We start from the raw sequence: 24,639 nt of genomic DNA on the forward strand, positions 1-24,639 counted from the left end.
ATAAACACTTTTTCTGGAAGTCTTTCTTCTTCAAAGGAAAGCAGTACTGAGAGGCTATCGCATACTACACCATCCCTTTTTGTTTTTAATCTTTTCGTCTCACTCACCTTTACATTCTTTATATTTGCACACATTCCTTCCATTGACTCCTTCTCAGGGATCCCTGTTATTACTCCTCTGATTCTACTTTGAACTTTCACCCCTTTTACTTTCTGTCCATTTAATGCAATTACCTTGACTGCCTTCTTTAGTTGGTCCTCATCCTTGCACTCCACCAACAATGATCCATTCCTCAACTTCGTCACACTCCTTACCTCCCCAATTTCTTTATGTATGGCTTTCGAAAGTTCCATAGGACTCCACACATCAAAAGTCACTCCCTCCTTCACCAGTGTGATAAATGCCTTTAACTCTATTCCTTTTTCCCTATCTTTTACCTCAGAAAAATCAAAACCATCTGGCATGTGCAATGGATTCTTCTTCTTCTGCTTGTTCCCACTCAAACTCCCGCCCTCAACCTCCATTACTTCCTACTCCATCCTTCCTCCAGTCCAGCCCTCTGCCTTCCTTCCTAAGGTAGTCTTCTTCGAATCGCTTTGATTTTTCAACTCGACCACTTTTGAACCCTCAGTCTATTCAGGTCTGTTGCTGTGCTTTTGATTGGTCTGTTTCCAGCCAATTAGCTGCAGAGTCACTGTAAAACAGGAAGTTGATTGCTGAGCTCTTCCTGACTCTGAGTGCATACATCTCTTGTTCCAGGTGTCCTGACCTCCATGAGTGTTGCAGGTATGAGACATTTCTCCTCCACTGACTTCTGTGTCCTGTGTTTTTAGTTACCATAGTTGTGCTTGTAGGTTTTCTATTCAAGTCCAGTCCTGGTTAACTTCATTGTTCACAGGTCACTACTGGTGACTGTCCTACTTCCTGCATGCTTCCCCTCTCCTGAGTCCAGATACTGCCTATCAGTATGTAATGTCCTTTATGTAAGATGATCATTTGTCAGTTGTCTGTAAAAGGATGTTTAATATGTACCACAGGAGTTGTTGGGGTCTACTAGCCATGCTGGAAGCTACACTGTGTGGCTGACACATTTCCTCATGTTGCTGCTTTGCCTTATGAGATTGCTAAGTTTTGGTCTTTGTAAATACCTCCTTTTTGCTTTGTCTTCTCTGTCCGTCTTTTTATCTGATCTGCTCTGAGGCCTGGTTGCCTTTGGGGCCTGGTTGCCTTTGGGGCCTGGTTGCCTTTGGGGCCTGGTTGCCTCCGGGGCCTGGTTGCCTGTTTTTTTTTTTTTAAGCTAATTTTGTGTTTAATTTGTATTTTTGTATTGATTTGGTGTATTTGTGCCAATTAGTTTAGTATGAAGTTTACATTGAGAATTAAGTTTATTTACTTAATATGAATAATATTATTTGTTTTGGTAACTCTTTTTTTAACCATGTCGAAGTCGTCATTGTCTTCTGTATATATATTTGCCAAGTTCCGTGCTACTGTGACAAGGAAATTTCCCATACGTGGGATTAATAAAGCTGTCTTATCTTATCTTGAATTGTTCTTATAATTCTTTACAGGGAGCTGAATCTATCAGACCACCTGACAAGACTCCTACAAAGTCTAATCTGGTCTTTCTATTGAGGTTTCTGAATGGTTTCCACCTTGTGGTGAATCCTCTGTATTTGCTCTCTTGACGTCTTGTCTTTACAGTAGACTTGGATAATGATATGCCTACCTCTCATAGAGTGTTCTTCACTTGTCTGGATGTTGTGAAGGTTTTTTCTTTACCATGGAAAGGATCCTGAGATCATCCACCACTGTTGTCTTCTGTGGACGTCCAGGTCTTTTTATGTTGCTGAGCTCTCCAGAGTTTCCTTTTTTCTCACAATCAACCAAACTGTTGATGAGTCCACTCCTAATGTTCCTGCTGTCTCTCTGATGGATTAGTTTTCTTGTTGCACACATTTTTCTGCAATCTGATCAAATTGAAGCAGGAATCTGCAGAATATTCACCTCTATACAAGTTTCTATTGGGGCAACTTTCACTGATTCAGCAACTTATATCTTCCTGATTTTTGGTTGACTGCTGTTGATTTCATTCCTGTAAGGATTGTGACCATTAGTCTATCTCCAATAATGTCTTCTTCTCTCTCCTCAATACATTTTTAAAGAAGTGCAATGATTACAGTATTTTACAGTGATTGTAATGCTTGACCTTTGCTCTCACTATTTATTTACTATCTCTCTAATTTTCTACTCTTTTAGTACAATCTCTAATTGTCTTACCAAGATGGAATTTAACCTCCACATAGGTTGTATTAGGAGATCTGCTATTGGGTGATGTGCTTGTGTCCTTTTTTTAATCCATCTGAGCTCAACCACCAAAATGAATCTCAGCACAGATCATCCAGGGCTCATTCTTCTTTATTGAGGAACTCTGGTGAAAGTGAACCTCGGCTCACCTGCTCCTACACATGGAGAGTCAAAGCCTTTGTGTCCCTTCTTTCCTCTTAGAATCATGACTAGAATCATGACTGTGTTCAACAGAAATCAAGTTACAACAACAAGGTCTCACATGGAGGCAACACAATAGTCTTAAAGGTGCATGTCACAGTTTGGACTCATTCATTAAGGTGACCAGCATGGTAGAGGCTGTAATGGACATAACAGCACACACACAAAAGGGTTGAGTTCACATGAGGATAACTGACACACAGAGATAAAAGTACCATGAATCCTCCCACAGTGTTTCATTAGCAGCTGTAACCACAGTGACTCTGATCAAACAGGAATTATCAGAATCCATCTGATATGAAGCTGTGGTTTGAATACCACTTCCCTCCTCTTTGAAGAGTAGTCACATATCTGTGTTCAGGTTTTTGTACAGCCTCTTCTACACTTTGTATCACTGTGTTTCTAGAGCACAGTAGTAGAGAGCTGTGTCTGCCAGGGTTAGGTCTGTTATGGTCAGTTCAGTTGATGAAGCTGATGTTTGGGATTTATAGCGTTTATCAGGAATGTATTCATATGTGTTGTCTTTAGCTCCTTTCCAGAGAATAAACTGAGGAGCCTGAAGGTCAGAATGATGTCTGTACCAGTAAAGTGCAACACTAGTTGCACTTGTCTGATAGTTGCATGAGAGTGTGACAGATTGTCCTTCTCTTCCACTGACTTCATCTTTATCAGGAGAGATTGTGTCTCCAGCTGTTAGTCCTGGAAAAAGTAGAGAACATGAAGCCATTAGACTAACATTGTCCATGAGGCTGAGAGGAGAAGACAGTGGAAAATGTCTCATGTACAGTGTTACTCTGTGGACATTGACAAGAAAATCAACTGTAGAACTCTGTCAGTTCAATTTACAAGATGATGAAAAGATGATTTTCATTCTATCAGAGCAAAGAAACAAGAAGAGTTGTGAACTGCAGTCTGTATATCTGGTTAATGCAGCAGGTTGAACAAAAGTTGAATCCCTGTTCTTAAACTCACCTATAATGTGAGATAGAAGCAAAAAGAGGTAAAGCAACATGTCTTTGGAGTTATTAAAGCCAGACAGACAGCACATCAACAATGTTCTTCCACCAGAGTAGAATGAGGAAGAAATAATGTCATTGGATGAGCTGATGATGTGGAGTGGGCGGGGCCAGTTACAGTTGACTTCAAGTCAACCAATCAAATTCTTCTCTGCTTCAACAGCAGCTCTGTCTCAGATGTGAACTGCTTCATTTCTCTGTTGTCTTTGTCATCAGTCCAATGAGTCAGAAATCAGTGGTTTAACAGAGTGTGACTCCCTCTAGTGGATGTTGTGGAGTATTCTGTTGTCTTTGCTCCAAAGGTTTTTGTTCAGAGTTTTGGTGTTTCCTGTCACTGTGGGCCTCAGAGCACAGTAGTACACAGCAGAGTCAGACACATGAAGCTTCTGGATCTTCAGAGGAACTGATCTGTTGGTAGAATCCAGTGTGGATGAAAATCTCTCCTTGAACTCATCTCCTCTGTTCCCCTCATCCAGGTTAACACGACTCAGGATGAACTTGGGGCTGTTGTTTCCATCCTGTTTGTACCAGAAGAGATAATTATTTGTTGAACTGCTGTTATATAGACAGCCAAGTGTTAGTGTCTCTCCTTCAGCAGCAGTCACATCTCCTTCTGGTTGCAGCACGTTGTCTTTTTGTGTTCTGCATTCTGTCAAACACCAACAAACAGTATCAGTGTGCTGTTAAAGAATCATGTCAGTGTTGGATTGATATCAAAGAAACACAGCTGTGTTCATACCAAGGCACAGAGCAGCCAGCAGCACTGAGATGAACAGAGGCTTCATATCTGCAGTGTTGAGTAACTGTGAGCTACAGCAAGTATAAAGAAGGCTGTGATCTCTCTGTTGAGTCTTCATCAACACTAAGTTGGTGGATTAGAAGGAGGAGCCTGATCACAGTGACAGGACTCATTCACAGCCCTGTGTTATTCCACTTACTGACAACTTTACACTCAACACATCTTTGTGCTGCTCTCCTTTCCTAGTAGAACTGCTCTTGGATGGAGTCGTCATTGGAAGTTTCAGGTGACTTGTTTCCTGTTTTACACCTGGTGCAGATTCACTTTGTTTCCAAACATATAAAAGGTTGTGATTGTTGTCAACCTGCTACAGTACGACCTCTTTAATAACTACAGATGGATAGATGGATAGGTTTTATTTGTCACATGCACAGTTATACATAGTACAATGCACAGTGAAGTGTATTCTTGAACCTGCAGCCAGTAGTAAAAAAATAATAATATGAAAAATAAGTACGACAGTAAAACAGTAGTAATTGCAATTTCCTTAACACACAAGGTAAACAATATAAGTGTAAATGTACACTGAGAAAAATAGAATAAAATATACACGATGCAACTCAAGTGTAAATTTGGGGGGGGGGGGGGGGGGGGGGGGGGGTTGGTATGTGTGGCATGTGGATAGAAACTCTTCTTCAGCCTCTCAGTCTTTGTCCTCAGGCATCAGAAACGCCGGCCTGATGGCAGTAGAGAGAAGAGAGAGTGTCCGGGGTGACTGGGCTGTTTCAGGATCTTCTTGGCCCTTAACCTGCAACGTTTGGTGTAAATGTCCTGCAGGTTGGGGAGGGGGGTTCTGATGGTCCGCTCCGCTGAACGGACCACCCTCTTGAGGGCCAGGAAGTCCTGCCTGGTACAGTTTCCCATCCAGGTGGTGATGCTCCCACACAAGATGCTCTCGATGGTGCAGGTGTAAAAGTTCCTGAGCACCTTGAGAGGGAGCTTAAAGTCTCTGAGGCGTCTGAGGAGGTAGAGACACTGTCTGGCCTTCTTCACGATGGTGTTCAGATGGTGAGTCCATGACAGGTCCTGTGAGATGGTCACTCCCAGGTATCTGAAGGTGTCCACTCTTTCCACCTCAGAGCCTCAGATGATGAGTGGATGGAAGTCCCTCTGCTGTTTCCTGCTGAAGTCCACAATCAGTTCCTTTGTTTTGCTGACATTCAGCAGGAGGTGGTTCTCCTGGCACCAGTCCTCCAGGTGGGACACCTCCCTCCTGTAGGCTGTCTCGTCATCGTGGGAGATTAGTCCTACAACAGCGGTGTCGTCAGCAAACTTGATGATGATGTTGGAGTCTGAAGTGGCCTCGCAGTCGTGTGTGTACAGCGTGTACAGCAGAGGGCTGAGCACACAGCCCTGGGGGGCTCCAGTGTTGAGAGTCAGGGGGGCTGAAGTGTGGTGACCCACTCGGACCACCTGTGGTCTGCCGGTCAGGAAGCTGTAGATCCACCTGCACAGGGAGGAGTCCAGGCCCAGGTCATGCAGCTTAGAGGCCAGTCTGGAGGGGACTATGGTATTGAATGCTGAGCTGTAGTCAACAAACAGCACTCTCACATAGTTTCCCTTACCAGTGTCCACGTGGGAGAGGGTCTTGTGGAGGAGGAGGTTTATGGCGCCATCTGTAGATCTGTCTGGCCGGTATGCAAACTGTAGTGAATCCAGGGTGGTGGGCAGTGTGGAGGTGATGAATGTCTTGATTAGTCTTTCAAAACATTTCATCACCACAGATGTGAGGGCTCTGGGCCTGAAGTCATTGGAGCTGCTGGGGTGAGGTTTCCTTGGGACAGGGACTATTATGGATTTCTTAAAGCAGGTTGGGATCACAAACCTTTAAGCAGGTAAACTGAGAACACACAAACATTCCTGTCATTTATTTTCTTGTGCATGCTGTTGTTGATCTTCTATGACGTTATTCTGGTCGTTCAAGTGTTTTTCATACCATCAGATTGTCAGGACAAAGATGATAGTGAGCAGAAGGAATGCCATGGTCTTGGACGTTCCATCGTTGGACCACATTAGAGCTCACCTCTCCGTCACCAGTCCTTCACCAATCTTTACCTATATTGGAGCTTGGAGTGCAGGCAAAGCCCAATCAGCACTCCTCCCCCCTTACTGATGTGTTGGATGGTAGGGAGGGAAACAGAACTGTCTCTAACCTGGTGGTGACACTAGTCTTCAGCTCAGCTGTCACTTTGTTGGAGCTTGTTAAGCTACTGTCTCTTGGTTGGAATATCTAAAGGTTCAGGAAGCGGTCTGTAGCAACCTTTTACAGCTGTCTCTGTGGTCAGCACTATCACCTGGATGAATAACTCAACATTTCATCCTCACACTGACTAGTGTCTTTTAACAGGTCCAACATTTCATAAGGACACAAACCTCTCTGGGCCTGTTCAGACCTGCATTAAGATTCAGTCTCAAGTGACTAGTTTAAGGTACGTGTGTTCAGACATGGCATTAACAGATGTCTCCAAATGCGTCTCCGGATCTGATCTTAGTTTCTCTGTATGTAAATAAACCCAGACATCCTATGTGGTGCAGTAGAATATTTTAGCAGCTACTGTCTCTAATGGATCTCTGCTGCTCTACTGCTCCAGAACCGAGAACAGAGTTGTTTTATGTGTATGCCACTGTCATGATTTTATTTTTTAAAGGCAGCCCCCTGCCTCTGGAACGCCCTCCCGGAACACTTAAAAAATTCAGACTCAGTCACCACCTTCAAATCTCAGCTCAGAACTTATTTATTCAGACAGGCCTACTCCATTCCAGTCTCACTTCTATCTGCTGTCATTTTTATTAACTATATGTTCTATATATATGCTTGTGTCTACTTTAATTGTGTTTTATTTTAACAATTTAGTATGGTGACCTTGAGTGTCCCTAAAGGCACCTACAAATAAAATGTATTATTATTATTGTTATTGTTATTATTATTATTACATGGTTCTGACCATGAGTCCATTTAACATAGTGAGGATGTTGATGTTCTATCACCTCTACAATGAATCTAGAGTAGACTGTATCCTAACCAACCATAGAAGTTTAACAGAGTGTGACTCCCTCTAGTGGATGTTGTGGAGTATTCTGTTGTCTTTGCTCCAAAGGTTTTTGTTCAGAGTTTTGGTGTTTCCTGTCACTGTGGGCCTCACAGCACAGTAGTACACAGCAGAGTCTGTCACTGCAGCAGAGGAGATCTCCAGATCCATTTGAGTTTCCTCCTTTCTTACAGTTACGTTCAGTCCCTTGACTGGATTTTGCATTATTACTCCTGACTCCAGATGAGAGATCAGGAACTCTGGAGGTTTTCCTGGATATTGTCGATACCAGAAGAAATAATCACTAGTTGACAGTTCAGGGTATTTGTAGGACAGAGTAACAGTGGTGCCTTCTAAACTGGACTCTTCATTGTTGTCTGGAGTGAGGTCTTCATGGCTGACACCTAAAGGAAGAGATAACTCTGTTATATCATGTTATAAATGTTTCAATACATCATTTACATCCATTCAACATTTTAATTTAACATCATTTTCCTGTATAGTGTAGCATACCTGTGAGAATGAAAAGAAACAGAGAAAACGTCCAATAGTCCAACGACAGCATGTTGAATAAAGGAAATGTTTCTGGTTTGTGTTTTGAACTCTGTTGAATCTGGAAGTTTCTCTCTCTTCTATAGTTCAGTAACAGCTCAGCTCCTCCCTGAATCTCTCCGTCTCCTCTTTCATCTGTATTTTCTCTTCTCTCAGTTCCACTTCCTCCTGTTTAACAGACTGTTAGCAGCAGTTTGAATCACTGTTAGGAGGGCAGGTTATTTTCATTTCATCATCATTATTAAACATATTAAGCTAAGTCTACTTGAAAATAAGAGGGCCTACTGTTGAAGTCAGAAGTTTACATAAACGTTGGTTGAAGTAATAAAACAGATTTTTTAACTACTCTTTTCATGTAAACAAACTGTTTTAGTAAGTCAGTTAGAACGTCTACTTTATGTTTACAGATCACTTCACTCAGAATTATCAGCTGACTGGTCCTTTAAATGGTTTTGAGAATGATGTCATGACTCTTGGAGCTTCTGATTGGCTCATTGACATCATTTGAGTCAACTGGAGGTTTACCTGTAGAGGTACTTTAAGGACCACCTTCAAACTCAGTGCATCTTTTTTTCATGTCATGTGAAAATCAAAAGAAATCATCCAAGACCTCAGTAAAATATGTAGACCTTCACAAGACTGATTCATCCTGAGGAACCATTTCCAAACACCTGAAGGAACCACATTCATCTGTCAAACAGTACTACTCTCCATGGGACCATGCAGCCATCATACCACTCAGGAAGGAGACGCCTTCTGTCTCCTAGAGTTAAATCTACTTTACTTCAAACGCTGGGACTGAGCTCCACCTGGACTTCCTAACAGACAGGCCACAGTCTGTGAGGATCTACGATGTCTCCTCCTCCCCCATCACCCTCAGCACCTGCTCCCCCCAGGGCTGTGTTCTGAGCCCCCTCCTGTTCACCATGCTCACATACGACTGCTCAGCGTTACATCCGAGTTGATTGTGAAGTTTGTGGACGATACAGCTGTGGTTGGACGCACAATTAACAACGACCAGTCCGACTTCAGGAAGGAGGTAGAACACCTGGAGGGTTGGTGCAGAGAAAACAACATCTGCATCAACGTGAAGAAAACCAATGAGATGATCGTGGACTTCAGAAGGGGCAGACACCTCCCCCCTTCCCTGCACATTGGAGGGCCAGCGGGGAAAGTGGTCTCCAGCTACAGGTACCTGGGCGTCCACATCACTGACGACCTCACCTGGAGCACCAACACTTCCTGCCTGATTAGGAAGGCACACCGGTGCCTCTATTTTCTCTGGAGGTTGAGGTGCACCGGACTTGGGAGCTCAGTCCTGACATCCTTCTTCAAATGTCTGGTGAAAAGTACAAATGAATCACAGAACAACAGAAAAGGACCTTGTGAAGACTCTGGAGGAATCAGGTACAAAAATGTCCTACATCAACATAATCTGAAAGACTGCTCAGCAAGGAAGAAGCTGCTATGGTTTGAAGCTGCACATGGAGACAAAGATTTTAGTTCGTGGAGAGATGGTTCCTGGTCTGATGAAACAAAAACTAATAATGACCATAATGACCATGATTATGTCTGGAGGAAGTTGAAGAACACCACCCTAACTGTGAAGCATGGGGGTGTCAGCATCATGTTGTGGGGGTACTTTGCTGGGGGGGGGGGGTGCTGGAGCCTATCCCAGCTGTCATCGGGCGAGAGGCAGGGGTACACCCTGGACAGGTCGCCAGTCCATCGCAGGGCCACACACAAAGACAGACAACCATTCACACTCACATGCACACCTACGGCCAATTAAGAATCACCAGTTAACCTAATGAGCATGTCTTTGGATGGTGGGAGGAAGCCGGAGTACCCGGAGAGAACCCACGCAGACACACAGAGAACATGAAGACTACACACAGAAAGGCCAGCCGGCCCATGGATTTGAACCGGTGACCTTCTTGCTGAGAAATGAAGATATTGTGGATAAATTGAAGCAGCATCTCAAGACATCAGCCAGGAAGTTGAAGTTTGGTCATGAATGGATCTTCCAAATGGACAGTGGCCCTCAAGAATATTTCCAAGTTGTGGTGCAACTTTGTTGACTTAAAGACAACAAAGTTGATGTATTAGTGGCCAACACGAAGCCCTGACCTCGATCCAATAGAAAGTTTGTGGTGACAACTGACAAACTCTGTGTGTTATCAAGAAGGCCTACAAACCTGGTTCAGTTACACCAGTTCATTGAGGAGGAATGAGCTAAAATTCCTTTGACGTATTGTAAGAAGTTTGTTGACGACTGCGTGAAACATTTGACTCATTAAACAATTTAAAGCTAATTCTACCAAATGCTAACAGCATATGTTCTGACCCACTGGGGATGTGATGGAAGATGTATTTCTGCTTTAGGTTATTTCTCTCTACAATTATTCCGACATTTCACAGTTTAAATTAAGGAGGAGATTCTCACTGAATGAATACAAGGAATATTTACTAGGATTAACAATCAGGAACTGAGATGAAATGAGTTTAATTGAGTTTGGCAGAAGTGAATGTAATCTTCTGACTTCAACTGTAGAAATAAGCCCAGTGGTACAATACAAGATGATGTAGGATGTCAATGACTGAGTTTACATGGTCTTTAGTATCCCGGTTTTGAGGCTTATCCCGCCTTTGAGCGTATCCGGGATATGGTGTTTACATGGAACACAGAGAAACCCGGTTATTCATATCCCTGTATACATGATAAATACCAGAAACCCGTTTTCTGATCACTGTATCTGCGCGTGTGTGTTACGTCTTTTTCAATGTTTTCCAAAGTGACCTAACTTGTTCAACAGAGCGAGGTGGAAAACCAGCGTCACGTAGCTTTTCCGCAACAGACTTGAATATGTCGGCATTTCGGTGTTTTCTGCCATCTAAACACGTAGTTATGTTGAGTTCTTTCATTATTTTAGGGTAAAATTCAGTCTCTTCGTTGCTCCAAAAGTGAGAAGTTCTCGTTGCCGCCATGTTGTTTGTATATCTAGTGCGTCACTGGCGTCACTCGCGCCTCTGCAGACAGTGGGCAGCCGTCAGAGACCGGGATAAGGTGTATACATGCTCCAGTATCCCGGCTTCTATCGGAGTACTCCAGGTGGCAAAACCGGGTTTCTTGAAACCGGGAAATGGGCATAACCCGGTTTCTCAATTCGGGATACGGTGTTTACATGCACAAACACAAAACAGATCAAAACCGGGATACTAAAGACCATGTAAACGCAGTCATTCTATTGGATTCCATATTTAGAAGTAGACTTAGACTTAGATAAACTTTATTGATCCACAAGGAAAATTGCTTGGTCACAGCAGCTTAGTTGCACATAAAAAAAACACTCTTAAGAACCACAAGTGAAAGAAAAATAAATTAAAATATAGTAAAATAAAAGAAAAATAGTAAAAGCAAAAAATGTACAAGAAATAGAGACGGAAGAAGGTGTGAGTGTCTCTATGTGTTAGCCCTGTGATAGACTGGAGACCTGTCCAGGGTGGACCCCCCCTCCAGACCAATGACAGCTGGGATAGGCTCCAGCAGAGCCCACTACCCTTAACAGGAATAAGCGGTTACAGAAGATGAATGTATGAATGAATGAAGTCAATCATGTATTCAGCTGTTTTCTGGATTTGCTGCTCATGTGAATCCTCCCATAGTGTTTCATTAGCAGCTGTAACCACAGTGACTCTGATCAAACAGGAATTATCAGAATCCATCTGATATGAAGCTGTGGTTTGAATACCACTTCCCTCCTCTTTGAAGAGTAGTCACATATCTGTGTTCAGGTTTTTGTACAGCCTCTTCTACACTTTGTATCACTGTGTTTCTAGAGCACAGTAGTAGAGAGCTGTGTCTGCCAGGGTTAGGTCTGTTATGGTCAGTTCAGTTGATGAATCTGATGTTTGGGATTTATAGCGATTATCAGGAATGTATTGGCTTGAGCCGCCTTTTCCTCTTTTCCAGAGAATAAACTGAGGAGCCTGAAGGTCAGAATGATGTCTGTACCAGTAAAGACGAACACCACTTGCACTTGTCTGATAGTTGCATGAGAGTGTGACAGATTGCCCTTCTCTTCTACTGAATTCATCTTCATCAGGAGAGATTGTGTCTCCAGCTGTTAGTCCTGGAAAAAGTAGAGAACATGAAGCCATTAGACTAACATTGTCCATGAGGCTGAGAGGAGAAGACAGTGGAAAATGTCTCCTGTACAGTGTTGCTCTGTGGACATTGACAAGAAAATCAACTGTAGAACTCTGTCAGTTCAATTTACAAGATGATGAAAAGATGATTTTCATTCTATCAGAGCAAAGAAACAAGAAGAGTTGTGAACTGCAGTCTGTATATCTGGTTAATGCAGCAGGTTGAACAAAAGTTGAATCCCTGTTCTTAAACTCACCTATAATGTGAGATAGAAGCAAAAAGAGGTAAAGCAACATGTCTTTGGAGTTATTAAAGCCAGACAGACAGCACATCAACAATGTTCTTCCACCAGAGTAGAATGAGGAAGAAATAATGTCATTGGATGAGCTGATGATGTTGAGTGGGCGGGGCCAGTTACAGTTGACTTCAAGTCAACCAATCAAATTCTTCTCTGCTTCAACAGCAGCTCTGTCTCAGATGTGAACTGCTTCATTTCTCTGTTGTCTTTGTCATCAGTCCAATGAGTCAGAAATCAGTGGTTTAACAGAGTGTGACTCCCTCTAGTGGATGTTGTGGAGTATTCTGTTGTCTTTGCTCCAAAGGTTTTTGTTCAGAGTTTTGGTGTTTCCTGTCACTGTGGGCTTCGCAGCACAGTAGTACACAGCAGAATCTGTCACTGCAGCAGAGGAGATCTCTGCTGCAGTGACAGACTGCAGCAGAGATCCTGACAATAGGTTAATTGTCATATTATATGACCATAGGTTTGGTAGGGTCTCTTAGCTGAACAGGGCCTCTAAATGTGTTTTGCCTGGGATTTTGGCACAAGGGATTATAACATCTTATCCTGTGTATTACTGAATGCTATATCTAGCCTAGGCTAGTGACTGTTGCGAATAGTGCAGCTGACAACTAGGGAAAGACCTAGTGACAGCATGGAAAGACAGCTGACAGAAGGGAATAGTCCCCACCGGGGCTACAGTGGGTTAGCAGCTCATTGTGGCAGTAGCCCAGGCTTTAATAAGCCATGGGCTACACCCTAGCTTGCTACAAAGACGACTAATGATAAAATACCCCTAGAGTCAGCGAGAGCAGGGGCGGAAGATGACTCAGTTTGGACTGACACGGCTTTTGACCCAGGAATGAATTTGACACCGAGTAGGCAAGGCACGTTACTGGAAGCTACTAGTTCAGATGGAGATGGAAAGAAGCAGCAGGTTTGTGTGTGTGGCTGGCAAAAGGTAACAACAGTAAAGGGCCTCAGAATCCACCAAGGGAGGAAAAAGTGCTTGGCAGAGGGAACACAGGGACCCCGCATTGATAGCTACTTCTTAAGAAGTGCATTAAGTCAGTCGGTTGAAGTCCAGCGACAGGAGTTAACCCACAGTTCGCAGGACATCAGCACCCCTAATGTTGAGGCAGGTACAAGCACTGAGGCAGACAGAGAGGCCAGCCAGCCAAAAAGGGAGAAAATTAGCGGTCAGAAAGCAAGGATCAAATGGCCAGGTGCATCAGATATTAGGCAGTGGGAGGACATCAATAGTGATTTGGTTAGTGTACTAGGTAGACTTAAAGGGACGGCGGAGAGTAAGTTGGAGAAAATGGGAGATATTATTTATGGTTATGGTAAGGAAAGATTTGGTGTGGTTGAGAAACAGAAGAAACAAGACGGACAGGTGGTTAGATCGAGGCGTCAGCAAGAGATCGATAGGCTCATACAGGAGAGGAGACTCCTTAAGAGGCAGTGGAGGAAAGCTACAGTTGAAGAGAAGGAAGGTATTGATTGTTTACAGGCAGATGTTAGGAAGCGATTGGCAGCGTTAAGAAGGGCGGAGAACATTAGGAAAAATAGGAAAAGGAAAGAGCGAGCTAGATTAGCATTTTATAAGGACCCATCTAGGTTTGTGAAGTCACTATTTAGTAAGGAAAAGAATGGTAGCCTGACGGTACCAAAAGAGAAGCTTGAGGAGTACTTGGAGGAGGTGCATAAAGATACGGACAGGTTTAGAAAGTTGGCACTACCCTCTGATATTCCACCTATTGGTGAAATAGTTAGCCAGTGTGATGACAGCCCACTAAGGTGGAAAGAGGTTCAAGAAGTGGTAAGACGTGCAAGAGCCTCTTCAGCCCCGGGACCTAATGGGGTCCCCTACCGGCTGTATAAGAGTGCACCAGATGTGCTGAGGTTCCTGTGGAAATTGATGAAAGTAGTATGGAAGAAACAGGTTATTCCCAAGGCATGGCGCAGGGCAGGGGGGATTTTTATTCCCAAAGAGAGGAACTCATTGGAAATAAGCCAGTTTAGACCAATTAGTCTGCTTAATGTTGAGGGGAAGATTTTCTTCAGTGTTGTGGCACAGAGGTTGTCTAGTTACTTGGTGAAAAACAGACTAGTTGATACGTCGGTGCAAAAGGCTGTGATCCCCGGCTTCTCTGGATGCTGAGAGCACACCAGTATGATTTGGCACCAGATTCAGTTAGCAAAGCAAGAGAAGAGAGACCTGCATGTTGTATTCTTAGACCTGGCTAATGCTTTGGGGTCAGTGCCGCATAGTTTGTTATGGGAAGCATTTGACTTCTTTAGAGTTCCAGGCAGTATAAAAAACTTAGTCAAAGCCTACTTTTTAGACATTCAACTCTGCTTTACCACAGCAGAGTACTCTACAGCATGGCAGCAGCTGGAGGTAGGCATCATGGCAGGGTGTACAATCTCTCCACTAGCCTTTACAATGGCAATGGAGGTCATTGTTAGGGCTTCCAAATGGGTGGTAGGTGGAGAAAGGCTGCAAGGAGGGCTTCGCCTCCCCCCAATCAGGGCCTACATGGACGACATGACGACAGCAACGTCAACCGCTCCTTGTACCAGAAGATTGCTGGATAAGCTAAATAGCAACCTGCAGTGGGCTAGGATGAAAGTGAAGCCTATTAAATCTAGGAGTATTTCTATTGTTAAAGGAAAGGTAGTAGATAAGAAGTTTGTTATAAATGATGAGGTAGTTCCCACAGTGCTGGAAAAGCCAGTGAAGAGCTTGGGAAGATGGTATGATGCAAGTCTTAGTGATAAGTCGCAGTTTGAAGGGTTGAGGCAGGAAATGATTCAAGGCATTTCAAGCATAGACCGGTCAGGACTACCAGGGAAGTTAAAATTGTGGTGCTGGCAATTTGGTTTACTGCCTCGGCTAATGTGGCCGCTGACGGTGTATGAGGTTGCCCTTTCAAAGGTAGAAAAGTTAGAAAGAATGATTAATTAATTTATCAGAAAGTGGCTTGGTGTCCCACGCTGCTTAAGTGACACAGCCTTGTATGGGAAAGGCATTCTGGAGCTCCCAGTTACCAGCTTAACAGAGGAGTTTAAGTGTGCTAAAGTTAGACTGGAAATGACTCTTATTCAGTCAAAGGATCCAGTGGTTAGGAGTGTAGCGCCTACTATTAAGACAGGGAGGAAGTGGAAGGCAAAAGAGGCAGTGCAGCAAGCACAGGCAGCTCTTAAACATAGGGATATCATAGGTCATGTACAGCAAGGGCGTGGAGGCCTAGGGCTGTGAGCAGGGAAACCTCTGTGGAGCAAGGCATCAGCAGTAGAAAGGAGAAAGATGGTAGTGGAAGAAGTACAGAAACAAGAAGAAGCAGTAAGATGCTCTAAGGCAGTGTCGCAGGCTAAGCAGGGTCAATGGGTGAACTGGGAGAGTGTGGAGAAAAGGAAGTTGAAGTGGAGAGAGCTTTGGAGCATGGAGGCTAGCAGGATTAGATTTATGTTAGGGGCTACATACGATGTGCTGTCAACTCCCCAGAACCTAAACCAATGGGTAGGTGAGGATAATGCCTGTCCACTGTGCACTTTTGTCTGCACGCTTAGACATATTCTGACAGGTTGTGAGGTTAGTCTTTCCCAAGGACGTTATACCTGGCGTCACAACCAGGTACTGAAATGTTTAGCAGCTGCAATTGAGGAAAAACGGGTGAATTTAAATTCCATGGCCGTTAACAGAGAGAATAGATGTATTAAGTTTGTACGGGAGGGAGAAAAGGCTAGACTATCAGGCATCAGGCATAACACGGGACAGCTAAGAGTAGGAGGAGCCTGGCAGATGAGAGCAGATTTAAATGGACAACTGGTTATTCCAGCTGAGATAGTTAGCACTCGACTATGGCCAGATCTGCTGCTGTGGTCTGAGCCAGAGAAAGTAGTCTATTTCATAGAGCTGACTGTCCCGTGGGAAGATAGAGTTGAGGAGGCTAATGAGCGAAAAAGAGCTAAGTATGCAGAGTTAGCAGCAGATGCAGAGCAGAATGGATGGAAGGCTTATGTCCGCCCGGTAGAAGTGGGTTGCCGTGGATTTGTGGCAAAGTCGGCGATTGCTCTGCTGAGCGAGCTGGGCATACGGGGAAGGAGCCAGAGGACTGCGGTTAGCAACATGTCCCGGGCAGCAGAGAGAGCGAGCGACTGGTTATGGGTACGCAGGAAGCATGCTAGCTGGGGAACTAGCTAAGGTAAGGAAGGCCGCATGTAGGCCTCGATTTGTTTATTACGTGATTTGTTTGTTACGCGATTTGTTTGTTACGTGTTTTCGGCCCGCAGCAACGGGGCGAATCACGGTAGATTTGTTTGTTTGTTACGTGGTTCAGTCCGCATCAACGGGGCGAATCATGGTAGATTTGTTTGTTTGGCTCATGGTTGTTACTATATTAGCTGTTGATAGACATCGAATGGTGAGGAAAACAGGGTTGTGCAGTGGCGGTGTGGAGGGGGTTAACTCCAGGACGCTGGAAGTCACTGTTCAGCCTTCTCGAGGTGTCGTGGGCCTAACTTAACGAAACATCGGTGAAGGGAGGTGCCCACTCGAAAACCCCAATGATATGCTGCATACTGCTGTTGACTAGGCCAGGTTCCTGTTGTTTTCATGTTGCTTGGTAGCTATGGTTAGGTGCTGAGCGGGCCATACAAGCCAGCAGCGTTTAGTTAATGTTTTACAGTGTCTGAACTATGCTGCTCAATGGGCTTACAAGCCAGCAGATTTTACTTAGTCTATGTAGATTATAGGTTAATTGTCATATTATATGACCATAGGTTTGGTAGGGTCTCTTAGCTGAACAGGGCCTCTAAATGTGTTTTGCCTGGGATTTTGGCACAAGGGATTATAACATCTTATCCTGTGTATTACTGAATGAAAGACATTTCGTCATAAAATTGATTCAGAAAAGTCCTGAAAGTAGACAAAGAGACCCCAATCAAAGAAATGAAAATTAAATATGATACTTTTGTATTTGTTTATTCAGGAAAATGAGCCAATATTACATATCAGAGAGGAGCTCCTCTAGGATCCAATCAGAGTCCATGTGTTCAGAAGTGTTTCCATCAATGTAATGAGACTCAGGTGTGGTTCAGTTCCTGGTTTAGTTTCAATCAATCAGGGATTTGTCTCAGTCTGATCTTCACAACACATGTTTGTGGACAAAGGAGCTTTCTGAGGAGCTCAGAGAAAGAGTTGTTGTTGCTCATCAGGCTGGAAAAGGTTCCAGAACCATCTCTAAAGAGTTTGGAACCCACAAATAATCCACAGTCAGACAGATTGAAGACGACTGTTCCCCTCCACAGGAGTGGTCCACCAACAAAGATCACTCCATAATAGTCTGAGAGGTCCCAGAGGAACCCAGGGGAACTTCTAAGCAGCTAAAGGCCTCTCTCTCATTGGCTGATGTTAATGTTGATGAATCCACTGAACAACCATGGTGTGATGGACAAAGACACTGCTCTCCAAGAAGAACATTTCTAAACATCATGTGGACAAGACAGAAGACTATTGGGACAATGTTTAGTGGACAGATGAGACCAAAGTAGAATAGTTTGGTTTAAATGAGATGAACCAACACTGCATCATTCCAGCATCAGAACCTCATCCCTCCATCAAACATGGGGGTGCTAATGTCCTGGTTTGGGCCTGTTCTGCTGCATCTGGACCAGGACGGCTTGTCCTCATTGATGGACCAATGAATTCTGAATTCTACCAGTGAACTCCAAAAGAAAATGTTAGGACATCTGTCCATGAGCTGAATGTGAAGAGAAACTGGGTCATGCAGCAAGACAACGAGTCCAAGAACACAAGTGGTTCTACAGAAGAACGGTTAAAGAAGAACAAGATGAATGTTTAGGAACGGCCAAGTCAAAGTCCTGACCTTAATCCAATAGAAATGTTGTGGAAGGACCTGAAGCAAGCAGTTGATGTGAGGAAACCCACCAACATCTCAGAACTGAAGTGGTTCTGTTCTGAGGAATGGGCTAAAATTCCTCCAAGCTGCTGTAGACCACTGATCAGCTGTTACCAGAAACATTTAGTTGATGTTATTCAGTGCTTTAAGTGGAAAAAAATAAGTGCCAGTACTCCCCTTATACAACTGTTGCCAGGTAAATTAGGCGGTGGGCGGTCGGTTCCAGCAGATCATTAAGTGATATATTCAAATACTAAAACACGATGCTGATTTTTTAAAAGAAAATCGTTTTATTGAACTTTCAACTCTCCAGACAAATTATGTTGTTCACTTGCATGTGGCCCAAAAGAAGGTCTTCAGGGAGGCTGTTCTCAGGTAACATACAGGCTGATGAACAAGGTAACTAACTGGCACCTGGATAAGAGATGGAGAACAGACATGGAGAAAATTGGAGAAGCAATGCGGTTGACAAGTAAATTGATTAAATGACATACTCCTGTGTTTGTTTCCATCATAACAAATCAGTAGACAATGACTGTCTATTATTTTAGACCTAAATATATTACAACATAACATTGATATTATTGATGAATAAGATCTTCATATACTTACACAAATGCAAAGAAATCCTGGAAAGGAGGTTGACGTACAAGACAACAGGTACTGAACATACCCTGTGGACACACACATCAAAGACAGACATGGATAAGAGATGGAGAAAATTGGAGAAGCTATGCAGTTGACAAGTAAATCAATTAAATGGCATACTCCTGTGTTTCTATCATAACAATATATATAATTTTTTTCCAGACAACAAATGTTAAAAACTACTAAGCTTTTTTGAAGCAGAATTCATGGCAATGTTGCTGTTCTGGATGACATTATATTGTACAGATGTGTCAAAAGAAGTAGACTATGAGTATATAAGACAATTGTGATTATATTTCAACCTACTTAAAAAAGGCCCCAGCAGGTCTTGGGGTCATCTTTGCTCGAACGGCTTGGAGCTTCACATTCCCTCTCATCTGCGGTTCGTCTCCCCTTTGCCAGCCATGATCACATAACTTTGTGGACTGAACTGTTCTAATGGTGGCCCATTCCTTTCCGGCACACTCGATTCGCGAGACCTCCTCTCGCGAGGGGCAGGAGTGCGGTGTGACCAGTGCACACTGGGTAATGTAGTAAGTACCGTATTTTCCGGACTATAAGGCGCACCTGAATATAAGCCGCACCAGCTAAATTTTGGAGAAACTACAGATCGTGCCATATATAAGCCGCACCCGACTATAAACCGCTGGTGTTTTAATGTTTAATTACCGTAAGAGTTTTTTCTACCACGGAGGGGATTGTCGGGACAGAAATGACTGTTTGGAAACGCAAAGCGTCCCATTTATTTACATTTGAGAAACAAATCTTTCGATCAGTCAAACAAAAAATCAATCGATCAAACTTTCACATCTTTGACATTACAAACAGCATTCGTGCAGTGCACAAATAATACAACGGTGCGCTCCTAGCGCACTTCCTGAAGTCATAGTACCGTAGTAGTGCAGTATAACAAAAAACAAAGCTTACAACGCTTGACGAGGCGTTAAATGGCTAAATTTAATTCGTTTGTAAAAGTGCTTGCCTGTAACACGGCAGCAAAAGTGCAGTAACCCGGCTGCTCAACTGAATCTTTTTCGAAAACAGCCAACACAGCAGTAAAGGTGCAGTAACACGGCAGTTTACTGTATCAAAATAACCAGCCTACTATATCAGAAAAGTCAGTTCTTAATCCTCGTGTCATCGTCTATGACATGATAGTGACCGCTGTTGTATAAGCCGCAGGGTCCAAAGCAAGTGACAAAAGTAGCGGTTTATAGTCCGGAATTTACGGTAAGTATAGGAGCATGAGTATCACGAATCGCAAAGCGAGAAATAGAACAGGACAGGGTACTAGAGCTCATGAGAAGTCCCGGTACGCCGTAAAAAGTCCCGGTACGCCAGAGGCTAAAATTGAGAAGTGCCGGTACTCCGTACCGGTGCGTACCGGCCCACTTAAAGCACTCATGTTATTGCTGCACCAGGAGGTCACAGCAGAACCTAGGAACCGATCTGCAGCAACCTTTTCCAGCTGTCTCTATGGTCAGCAGTATCACCTGGATTCAGGTCATGCAGTTTCTTTTGTGTGGCCTTTGGTATAGTGTCCTTCACCTGTTAGTGAATATCAGAGAGTAGAGAAGACAGATTTACACAATAACACAACATTTCATCCTCACACTGACTAGTGTCTTTTAACAGGTCCAACTCCTGTTTCCATGGTTAATGTGAAGAACATTTCATAAGGACAGAGACCTCTCTGTGTCTCTGTCACCATCCCCCCTTTTGACACATGGTTCTGACCATGAGTCCATTTAACATAGTGAGGATGTTGATGTTCTATCACCTCTACAATGAATCTAGAGTAGACTGTATCCTAACCAACCATAGAAGTTTAACAGAGTGTGACTCCCTCTAGTGGATGTTGTGGAGTATTCTGTTGTCTTTGCTCCAAAGGTTTTTGTTCAGAGTTTTGGTGTTTCCTGTCACTGTGGGCCTCAGAGCACAGTAGTACACAGCAGAGTCTGTCACTGCAGCAGAGGAGATCTCCAGATGAAACTTCTTTGTTGGTTTGTCATGTTTAAAAGACAACCTTTCTATTTTCTCTGAATAATCTGCGATGAGAAGCTGTGGAGATGAACTGGACTTCTGTTGGTACCAGTAGAGGGTCTGAACAGAGCCTGAATAGTTGCAGGAGAGAGTCACAGTGTCTCCTTCCAAACCCATCACTACATCTTTAAATGGTGTCAGTACATCCTCAGAGGATCCTGAAAACAACAGAGACATTTGGATTTTAATTGGTTATCTTTAAACTTAGTTTAGTTTTTTAAAAGTCAATCAATTCAAACATCAGAATGTTTTTCATGTCTATCATCTCCTTTTCCATCTGGCTCCATCTTTTGATGACTTACCAGTTTGAAAGGAGACGATCATCATCCAAATGAAAAGCAGGAACATTATTTTCACTTGTACTGAATGAACAATAGAGAGAACACAGCAGCTCTTCAGTTCCAAAGTCAAGCCTTTCATATTCAGTTGTGTAGCTCCTCCTCTTGCTGTGGTCTGTTTCCATTCAGGCCGATGGAAGCTTTAGAAATGACAGTGATGCTGCAGTCATCTCAGTGTAGACACATGACTGGAGGAAGAAGTGAATGTAGAAAACTCAGTTGTTGATAATGGGTTCAGGATGAAGCTGTAAACAGTTTAAAATGTCTTTGTTATAAACTGGTTTGTCTCCTTTGATGACTTGTCCACTTGATAGAGAAGCAGTGAATCAGAGACACTCTTTAGAACCATCCATCAAATATGTTCCAACTATTGACATGGGTCCAGTCCTGGACAAAGCAATGACAGCAGTTCAGTCTGTTAATGGCAGAAGTCTACATCACTGAACCTTCAGGTCTCAGCTGGAGAAGGTTGAAGCTTCCACACTGAGATCCTTTCACACTTCAATGTGAGGAGGAAATCTCTGAGATCTAACAGTTGGAGTCGAGCTCTTCTTTTCTCCAAGAGGTGCAGAGTTGGAGTGGATGACCCTGCACAGCTTTTAGATGAGGCTTTCTAAACAGACATTACTGCAGCATTGAATGAGTCTAACACTGACCAGCACTGACTGACAGAAATGATCAGTGTGATCAAGACTCAGACTCAGATCACTGTCTTCTCAGCTTGACACCATGACCTGAATCATTTAAGAACTTGATGTCTGAGTAGGAGATTCATGGAGAATCCAATGCAAACACAAGAATGACCTGTAGCCCCAAGACAACCCAGAGTATCAGTGATGAGACTGACAAATGATTCTTTAAAGTTTCTAAACTAGAACTGGTTGTGTCACACATGACTTTTTCTTTGGATGTCAGTGATGCTGAAGATGACAGGATAAACCTTCAGTATAAGGTTCATCTCAAACACAGGACTGAAGATGAGACAGTCCTGGACTCTAGTTCAATGATGAATCAAACACTCCCTGATTATGGCTTTTATTTCTAGATTCAACATGTTTCTTGTCATATGCACAGTAAAGACTCAGTGAATTCTTCATGATTGTACTTTATTAAAAACAATGAAATGACAAGAAATATAAACCAATAGACTCAAACAAGGTGCAGGAGAAATCAGATAAATTAAAAGATAAAAAACTATCCTCTCAAAGCACATCATAACAGTTGGGGTGGGGCAACAGGACGGTACTCATTCAGCCAGGTTACATGATGTTTCTTTGGGAGGGACACAATGGTGGTGGACTTAAAACAGGTAGGCACTGAGGACGGGGTGAGGGACAGATTAAAGATGTCTGTGGACACATCATCCAGCTCTGATGAACATACCCTGAGGACATGTCCAGGGGTGTTATCTGGACCAGGTGCCTTCTTTGGGTTTGTTCTCTTCAGAACCAAGCACACCTGCCCCAATGACTCAGAGAGTGGTGAGTCCAGTATGACTTCTGTTTTGATGGTTGTGAATCCCAAGCTGATGGTGCTGAAGACGACTCCACATGTTCCATTAATCTGCCTTGGTATAATATCCCTCCAGCTTCAGTCTGTACTGTCTTTGGTCTGATTGATCTACGATGGTCGTATCTTGTCTTTTAGTTCAGTATCACCTGAGACAAATGCAGCAGAGTGAACACTGGTCCAGGATTGGTCCAGGGTTTATTATTAGGAAAGGTCCTGCAGTGTTCAGAGGGAATAATGTTCTCAGTGCATGTGCTGATAGAACCAGTTAGTCCTCAGTAGAATCCTCTCTCAAAGCAGCAGCTTTAAACACAGACCTAAATATAATGTTGATCATCTCTACATGTTCTCTAGACTGTGTCATCACACAACACTGTTTTATAACAGAGTGTGACTCCCTCTAGTGGATGTTGTGGAGTATTCTGTTGTCTTTGCTCCAAAGGTTTTCGTTCAGAGTTTTGGTGTTTCCTGTCACTGTGGGCCTCAGAGCACAGTAGTACACAGCAGAGTCAGACACATGAAGCTTCTGGATCTTCAGAGGAACTGATCTGATGGTTGAATCCAGTGTGGATGAAAATCTCTCCTTGAGCTCATCTGCTGTGTTCCCATCATCCAGTTTAAAACGACTCAGGATGAACTTGGGGCTGTTGTTTCCATCCTGTTTGTACCAGTAGAGATAATTACCAGAACTTGTACTGCTGTTATATAGACAGCCAAGTGTTAGTGTCTCTCCTTCAGCAGCAGTCACATCTCCTTCTGGTTGCAGCACGTTGTCTTTTTGTGTTCTGCATTCTGTCAAACACCAACAAACAGTATCAGTGTGCTGTTAAAGAATCATGTCAGTGTTGGATTGATATCAAAGAAACAGAGCTGTGTTCATACCAAGGCACAGAGCAGCCAGCAGCACTGAGATGAACAGAGGCTTCATATCTGCAGTGTTGAGTAACTGTGAGCTACAGCAAGTATAAAGAAGGCTGTGATCTCTCTGTTGAGTCTTCATCAACACTAAGTTGGTGGATTAGAAGGAGGAGCCTGATCACAGTGACAGGACTCATTCACAGCCCTGTGTTATTCCCCCTACTGACAACTTTACACTCAACACATCTTTGTGCTGCTCTCCTTTCCTAGTAGAACTGCTCTTGGATGGAGTCGTCATTGGAAGTTTCAGGTGACTTGTTTCCTGTTTTACACCTGGTGCAGATTCACTTTGTTCCCAAACATATAAAAGGTTGTGATTGTTGTCAACCTGCTACAGTACGACCTCTGTAATATCTTTAAGCAGGTAAACTGAGAACACACAAACATTCCTGTCATTTATTTTCTTGTGCATGCTGTTGTTGATCTTCTATGACGTTATTCTGGTCGTTCAAGTGTTTTTCATACCATCAGATTGTCAGGACAAAGATGATAGTGAGCAGAAGGAATGCCATGGTCTTGGACATTCCATCGTTGGACCACATTAGATCTCACCTCTCCGTCACCAGACCTTCACCAATCTTTACCTATATTGGAGCTTGGAGTGCAGGCAAGGCAGGAGATCTCCACATCCATTTGTCTTTGACCATCACTCACTTTAACAGACAGTCCAGAGACTGGATCTGATATCAGTGTTCCTGTTCCTGAGTGACGCATCAGGAACTCTGCTGGTTGTCCTGGATATTGTTGATACCAGAAGAAGTTATATTTCTTTTGTGATTAAGAATTGTAATTAATTATTAGCTCGTTAGATAAATATTGCTTTAATCATTTATAGGATGGATAACATTCTCATTTAATGTCTACACAACTTGAACTTAGTGTTTTCGTACTCCACGAAAACACCATAAAAAGTCACAGTGCAAAG

Source organism: Chelon labrosus (genome assembly GCF_963514085.1).
Source record: "Chelon labrosus genome assembly, chromosome: 6".
Taxonomy (NCBI): Eukaryota; Metazoa; Chordata; class Actinopteri; order Mugiliformes; family Mugilidae; genus Chelon; species Chelon labrosus.